General features: G+C 45.0%; 1 protein-coding gene across 1 annotated transcript in view; it reads right to left on the minus strand.

Annotated features, from left to right (window-relative positions):
* FMN1 (formin 1) overlaps positions 1-5468 on the minus strand; it is a 442344-nt gene extending 436876 nt beyond the window's left edge. The window contains exon 1 of the mRNA XM_054450470.2: positions 5330-5468. The gene's annotated coding sequence lies outside the window, so the exon portion shown is untranslated. The remainder of the gene's footprint in view (positions 1-5329) is intronic.
* Positions 5469-8212: the final 2744 nt, after the last annotated feature.

Below are 8212 nucleotides of genomic sequence, written 5' to 3' on the forward strand. Positions count from 1 at the left end.
AAGGTAGAGGATGCTACAATAGAAATAGAAATAAAGAGAGATGGGGACATTGGCAAACAAGGACAGGACTGATGCCAATTCTGTAGATGAAATCCATTTCCTGCAGAACTGTGGGCTTTTAAAAAATTATTTGCAAAGCTCTCCAAATATGGGCTAGGCTTAGAAAATTTTCTAAAGTGGCTGCCTTCATCTAAAAAGAGAAAGGAGAATAATTTTAATGCCTAAAAAAGCAACTCTTGCTTTTCACTATATTCATACCCAGCATACTGAACTTTATTTATGGTTTATCCTGCTTTGTAAGTTTAAAACATGATAAAGCCAGGAATGTTCTCTGTGGCTTAGGCTTACTAGAGCACAGACAGAAAACAGAATGCAAGCCTAGCAGGTATATACTATCCAGATTCCATTGAGAGCCGGCCCCTTAAGCAAACACATTAACCTCTATGATCCTTGGTTTCCTCATCTGCAGGAGAGGTACAGAATCATTTACCTACTTCACAGAGGAACCAGCAGATTACATAACCAAAGAAAGGAATTTAAGTCTTCCGTATTAAGCCAAGGATTGACACAGAGAAAACATACAACTCATGCTCACTTGAGTCTTGCCCTTGGAATAGACTTTGAGGACATTTTTCTCAGAATAGAACATCAAGTTACATGGACTCCATGGTGTAACGGTGAGAAATCAGCTTTATTAGTACGCACAGGGCTGAGACCATAGGGATGTGCTTTCGGTCAGTGAAGAGATCAAAGCAGCAATGCACACTTTGAAAATGGTAACCAAGATTTTACTCACTGCCTCTTGGGGACTGAACACATTTAAACATAACAATGTTTGCTCAGTTGTAATTCTCACAGAGGAGGAAGACCATTAAACACTATGACAGCAATTCTTCCCAAATACTTTCTCCATTCTGGCTCAGCAACCCTTACAATAGCAAAGAGCAAAAACACCTGCTCTTTAATACTTAGAAGTATTATCTTCTTTACTGAGAAGAGACTGAAAAGAGTTCTTGAAACTCTAAAGAAGAGATTTTAGAGAACATGAGACAGTGCTACAGTCACCTGTGTGCTGCTCAAAAGATGGCATTCATTCAATTTCATTTGAATTTCATTTGTGCAAATATTAAGGTTTTGGAAACCATGAGGTTTCCCAAAATTACTATGGTGAGTGAATCACCAGGGCTTCTCCTAATAAGTAGACAGTTCTCTTTCTCTTTGAAAGGTCCATATTTTTCCTTATGTTTCACGGAAGACATCATTGGAGAAAGCACCTAGGCCTAGATGAATGTGGATAGATACTCGCATGGGGGAAAAATGGAAAAACAGGGCAACTATGGCTAAAGGAGTGTTTAACAACAAGCACTGCTGTCTGACGCATTTCTAGACCACTAGTCTTCAGATCATATCATGTTCTCTGAGCTTCTTTAAAAAAAACATGAACTAGAGCACTCACACTGGAAGGCCTGTGGCAGGGGTGTGAGTAATAGTATCCTGGCAGCTGCATCATAATGGTTCCTCCTGCCCCACTTTTACAGCTTTGTCTATCCCCTCAGTCAGCATTCTGGCGGTCCCTGCTACTTCTCCATTAATGCCCAGATCCTGATGACTAACATGAACGTTAAAAAGTCCTGGCTGGCCAGGCGCGGTGGCTCACGCCTGTAATCCCAGCACTTTGGAAGGCCGAGGCAGGCAGATCACAAGGTCAGGAGATCGAGACCATCCTGGCTAACACGGTGAAACCCCGTCTCTACTAAAAATACAAAAAATTAGCCGGGCGTGGTGGCGGACGCCTGTACTCCCAGCTACTCAGGAGGCTGAGGCAGGAGAATGGTGTGAACCTGGGAGGTGGAGCTTGCAGTGAGCCGAGACCGCGCCACTGCACTCCAGCCTGGGCGACAGAGCGAGACTCCGTCTCAAAAAAAAAAGTCCTGGCTACCTCCAAAATATTTTTCCCAATAGCCTGTCACGTGGAAGACCACAGTAAAAAAGCGTTTCCTTTGAAAGGTGTTCATCATTAGCAGTGACCTATGACACTTTAGAAGGAAGAGATAGGCATAGTTCTAATAAGATGGAACATAAAAAAGTCAGTATCAAGTTAAGGAAATAGGAGGTGTGTCGGTTAAAGAAAAAAAAAACTTAACTAGTAGTCTGCTTCCTAGAGAGATGCATTACAGAGATCGTGGCCATTTCAGGGCAGTGGGGAGGTAAGGATGTCCACAAGGAGGACCAACTCTCCTCTCTCCCTCATCCTCAAACATGCACTAAGGCAGTATTTGCTGAAAGCGTAGATAAACACAGAAATCCAGGTTACTCTGGGAGATTGTTTACTTTTAGCCAGGGAACTTGAGAAACGTAAGTGAGAGGGAATGCTCCATTTCTCAGACCCTTGCTTTTATGCACTGACAAGGTAAAGAGGTTTGTTTCCTTCTTTACATCTCCCAGCTTTAGTAATTACTATTTTACAGAGCATGGGGTTGATGCTTTGTCAGCATTTCAGCACAGACACTAAATACACAGATGCTTCAGTTCCTCACAAGGCCAGCCTGTTGGTGCAAGCTTATATTTGCTGCAGGAGAATACAATTGCCATGGTTTAGCATCTCTGCAAGATCAGGCAAATCAGATTAACAGCTGTAATTCTGTCAACACAGGCTGGGACCTGTTGAGAATTAAGCTGATATTTAAGACAGAGACTATGTACATCTAAAAATAATAGCTACTATTAAAACCAGGTCCCAACAAGAGATTATGAATAGCCCCTAAACATGGTCATACTACTAACAGTAGCATCACAGCAAGATATGAAATATCCATTCAGAATTTTTACACTGATACAAATAAAGTTTTAATAAGAAAACCATTAAAGGCAAGATCATCTAAAACACACCACAGTCTTGGGATGGTGTGCATGAATCCAAAACTTTAACATAAAACTAGACTTTGAGGCATGGTATATGAGATAGGAGAGAAGCATTTCTCAATTTTCTATCAAGGATATTTACCATCATCACATCAAGTTCCAGTCTGTCCCCATTCCTCTTCCTCTGGGAACAGCTCCACCAATTTTATGTCTGGGAACAGCTCCACCAATTTTATGTCTGGAAAGGGAGGATGACCAGGATATGAGACCTACCCTTAGACAATCATAGGTCCTATGGGACCCCATTCCCTTGGCCAAAGCATTTAGTGTAGGCAGGGTTAAGCCTGTGACAAAGGCTTCATCAATCACAGTCAGTGCATTGAACACTCAGTGAGAAAGAAGCAGTCTAGGATAGGGCCAGAGGCCTGGAAATCTTCTCTAAAGCTGCATCTTTAACGTATCTCAACTAAGAATCTGCTAAGTACTTGTGAAGGCTGGTGAGAGAAATGTCTGTCCAAACACAGGTGGCTTCAATAGTGGCACCCCTCTAAGATGTAGTGCTATGAGGAACCTGAAGACTACCATACCCCATTTGCATCAGCTCTGACACTTAAAAAGGATAAAGACAATGGAAAAAAATACATAATTTTTAGGAACAGAGACCAGCCTTTATTATCCTTCTTGACTAGTATTATTAATAGCAGTTACTATAAATTCCCCACTTATGTGCCAGAAACTACTGAGTATTTTACCTATATTATCTCATTTAATCCTCACACCTTCTCCTAAGAGACAGGTAGTATTGTCCCTATTTTACAGATGAGAAATTAAAATTAAAGAGGCAAGCAACTTGCAAAAATCACTGAGCTAGTCAGTGGCTGGTCCAGGATTTGAACCTATGTCTGACAGGTTTATGAGTTTAGCCATTACAGTATACTGTCTCGCTACTCTTCTCCATTGTTTCCCTCCATTGAGGCCATTGCTTCTTTGTTCCTGCAATATGTCTAACTATTCATTGGTCCTGCTCCTGGACTGTAACACAGTTGAGAGAAAGGAGACTAGTGTTTAGATACCTGATCAAGAAGACCCGAGACCTCATTGATTCATTGTGGAAGCAACATCTTCCACAATGACAGTTAATCTGGTATGCAATTCTCAGCTTTACTGTTTTCCCTCCCAAAAAAGGGTTAATAAGTCTGTGATCCAAGAGATTTGCAGTAAGCCCTAGAAACAGCTGAGCAACGGCTGTTGAATCCCATTGGTGTGCCTATAAGATGCTACCTGGTGTAGACAACAGAATGTAATTCTCTCTCCCAGGAATTTAGATGCGCCCCCCACCCCGCCAATACACACACAAGGTGGCATAGCAGATGATGACACATGTCCCATATGCAAACATGAATAGTAAACATGCTTTAGTACAGCGGGAGCTACTGTGGCAGAAAGTCAGGTTGTCTGCTACTCGACCTAGTCTTCTTAAAGGATTGGGTCTGCACATTCGCCTCTCAGTGAGTGCAACTCCCCATATATACCACAGGTTCAGGCTCTGCATTCCGCCCATTCAGAGTGTGTGAGTGCTAACATGGAACTCTCCAGGAGACAGCAAGCAGAAATATGGATGATTAAAATAAAGGGTTTTCTTTGGCAATCTCAATTGCAGATGAGGATAAGGAAAATCCTCCCAGCTCACACTCTGCTCCCAGCTACTTGTCCTTGAGTTAAATGAGGGCTTGGCTCTGGCCTCAGGGGGCAAGAGCACTGCTCCTTATTTGGTGGTGGGGGAGGGGGTTGGGGGATCCGCCAGCACTTACATGCCTTTAGAGAATCTGCCTTTACAGAACTTGAAGAGCTCTGATGGAGGAATACAGATGCTATGATGGTAATGGCCTTGGAGGTGGTGGTAGTGGCAATGCTGATGATGATGATGAAAGAAGAAAACGGTGATGGTAAACGTCACCTACAAACACAAGCAGAAAGCAGCAACAGATACCTTTCTAGTCATTGCCAACCATAGTCAAGAAGCTGCTTCTGTTCCCAATGCAATTCCATCGTGGTGCTCCCCCTCTGCGCTAAACACATCCAGCTTCAAAAAAAAAAAAAAAAAAAAAAAAAAGCGCTGCATCTCTCCCTCCCCCGCCCTCCCGCCCTCCACCTTTCCTGTGCCAAGCTGGGAATGAGACTGCACTGGCGGGTCAAGGGGGCTGGGACCTGAGAGTTAACGACAGGAGTTCTGTAGTGAGGAGCGTTGGGGATGACCCGGAGGGCCCACCAACGTACTTGGGAGCAGCTTGGTGGGGGAGCTGGAGGAACCGACACAGAAGGGGAGGAAGATAAGCTGGCGGGGTAAATAGACTTGATGCCTCATTCCAAGAACCCTGAAAGCTACGGGGGAAGGCGGAGCAGGCAGCCTTTGGTCGGGAAGAAGAGACGGGCAGATGGGCAGCAGAACAGACAAGACTCTCTTTACCTGACCAGTACTCGGGAGGCTGGTCCCGAGTCCCAGCTACTCGGGAGGCTGAGGCAGGAGGATCGCTTACGGCAACAGCCGTGGCGGCTGCAGCCTCGAAGGATGCTGCACTCCAGTCCAGAGCCAGAGCCCAAAGGGGCAGCTGCGCCGACCTCCACCGAGGCTCCGCCCCACAGGCCGCAGGCCCCGCCTTCCTAGCACGCGCCGGCCTGACGAGCTGTTTGGGGGAGGTGAGCAGTAAACTGATCGGCAGGGCTGAAGACCAGTGGAAACGTGCAGCGGCGCCCGAGGTGGCTGGGGAGGCGGGGCGGGAGGCGGCGGTGCCCAATCAGCAGCCGAGCCGTTGGGCAGGGCTGGGAAGCAGTGCTGTCCTTTGGCGCCGTCTGATCCGGGCTGCGGGATTGAAGGCGGTGGTCGCTAAGCTAGGTCTAAGACGGACAGGCAGAGCGACAACCAGTCTCTCGCTACGTGTCCCCAGCTTCCCTGTTTCCGAGCGCCTCTCAAGGCGCACGCTCTGGACTTGTTCAGATGGGGGAAGGGAACCGGTCTGGAACTCGCCACTATTCCCGAGGTTCCCACGCCTCCAGATCCGGCGAGGCCGTTTCGCTCCAGTCGCTTGGCCCCTGCACCCTCAGCCTAGCCGTTCTTGATCATAAGTGCTAAAAGGAACAAAGAAGGAGAACTCAAGAATCCACACATAAGCCCAAACCCTGACATGAGCCTTTTCCCCTCGCATCTCCCGCCTACGCTGCCTCCTAGTTGCTTTTTAACCAGAACTGCTGATTGGCGGGTAAGTTACATCGACTAGTTTGAATTAAACGCAAAATAGGTTTAGACTGAGAAATGGGCCGGACCCTTGGCTATCTGAGAAAGAAAGACTGAGTCCGGATGTCAAGAGGCCTGGGCCTCACGAGGGAGTTTGTCTGCTTATTTGAACACCTCAGAGTTGAAGATCTTGTTACTGCTATTTCTGGGCTGGTGAATCAGTACAGACCTTGATGCCAAGGTACTGTTTTGTCCCCAAGTGTCTAATCATTACTGAAATGAACTACCTTCAAACCTTTCCTAAGAGGATTTGAGTCCTTAATGTCGTTGAGATTTGGAATGTGACTTGAGTGACACTGAGATCTTTTCCAAGTAGGTAGGCAAGAAAAGGCATTGTCTTTAATCTGCTTTTGGATAAATGCAAACTGTATCACCCATTTGGTACTTGAAGATAGAATTTTGTCCTGAATAGATTCTGTTTTCAAATAACAAGTAAATGGGAAAAAAATTTGGTAGGTATCTTTAAGGTGATTTTTTTCACCATTTTGTTTCTAGAAATAATAGTTTATTGGAACTCTGATTTATTTTTAATCACAATATTAGCCAAACACTGATAGGCCCTTTATTTATTTGTTTATTTAACACAGGGTCTCACTCTGTCACCCAGGCTGGGGTGCAGTGGTGCGATCTTGGCTCACTGCGGCCTCAACTCCGTGGGCTAAAGCCATCCTCCCACCTCAGCCTCCAGAGTGGCTGGGACTACAGGCATGCACCACCATGTCCCGCTAATTTTTTAATTTTTTATTTGTAGGGACAGGGTTTCACCATATTGCCCAAGCTGGTCTCAAACTCCTAAGCTCAAGCGATCCTCCCTTCTCAGCCTCCCAAAATGCTGAGATTACAGTTGTGAAGTGCTGTGCCCAGCTCCATAGGCACTTTATATGCGTTATCTCCTTCAATCCTCACATCTTCCGCTTGTAAATTCCACTTATAGATAAGAAAACTGAGGTTCCCAAAGTTCAAGTAGTTGTCCTTGGGTCACGTTCGTAGTTAGGAGTAGAGTCAATACGAGGTCCGTAAATCTCCTGTCTAAAAATCATCATCATCATCAGTTAGAAGAATAAGAAGCCTCACTACAACTCTTAATTCTTTGATGCTTTTTTCTTTTTACCTGAAAATTGTCATAGAGGGATCCAGTTTTCACACTACTGACTTCTTGAAACCACAGCCTCAGAAGCACCTTTAAGAGTGAAGCGTCACCTCTGACATGTGTTAGGAGCAATTGCAAGTCAGCTTTGCTCATAGAAGGGAGCTGTGATTTCCTATTGTTGGGAAGGAAGTAAAATTTTGCAGGGCTTAAGTCAAACTAGGTTTTAATTGATGTAGAAATCTTTTAAAGTCCACCCACAAAATAATATCATGGTCATGTGAGCTGAGTACTAGAAAGGTAAAAGGATGTTAATCCAAAGTCATATTCCAACATTGTTTCAACAGTGTTCTGAAGAAATTCCTAAATCCTACTCTGACCTTTAATCAAACCTGGAAATATGTACTTGCTCTAAGTGTGGTAGGGGGAGGGAGTAGGAGGTGTTTTAAAGAGAAAGGAGAAGAAAAATATTTTCCCAAAGAGGCTATTTATAAAGACAAAATATAAATAAGTTAAAGGTTATAGATCAATACAAAGGTATACACTAATTCTCCTGCCTCAGCCTCCTGAGTAGCTGGGACTACAGGCACACACTACCACACCTGGCTATTTTTTGTGTTTTTAATAGAAACGGGGTTTCACCATGTCGTCCAGGCTGGTCTCGAACTCGTGACCTCAAGCAATCTGCCCTCCTCGGCCTCCCAAAGTGCTGGGATTACAGGCGTGAGCCACCATGCCCAGCTTGTTAGTGGAGTATTTATGTGATCCTTGCTTAATAAACAGTTACTGGCCAAGAGGATTGCATGGGCCCAGGAGTTTGAGACCAGCCTGGGCAACACAGTGAGACCCCATCTCTACAAAAAATAAATGTTAAAAAATTAGCTGGGTGTGGTGGTACATGCCTGTAGTCCCAGGTACTCGGGAGGCTGAGGCAGGAGGATCACTTAAGCCATCGCACTGCAGCCTGGGTG

Source organism: Pongo pygmaeus, chromosome 16 (assembly GCF_028885625.2).
Source record: "Pongo pygmaeus isolate AG05252 chromosome 16, NHGRI_mPonPyg2-v2.0_pri, whole genome shotgun sequence".
In the NCBI taxonomy this organism is placed as follows: Eukaryota; Metazoa; Chordata; class Mammalia; order Primates; family Hominidae; genus Pongo; species Pongo pygmaeus.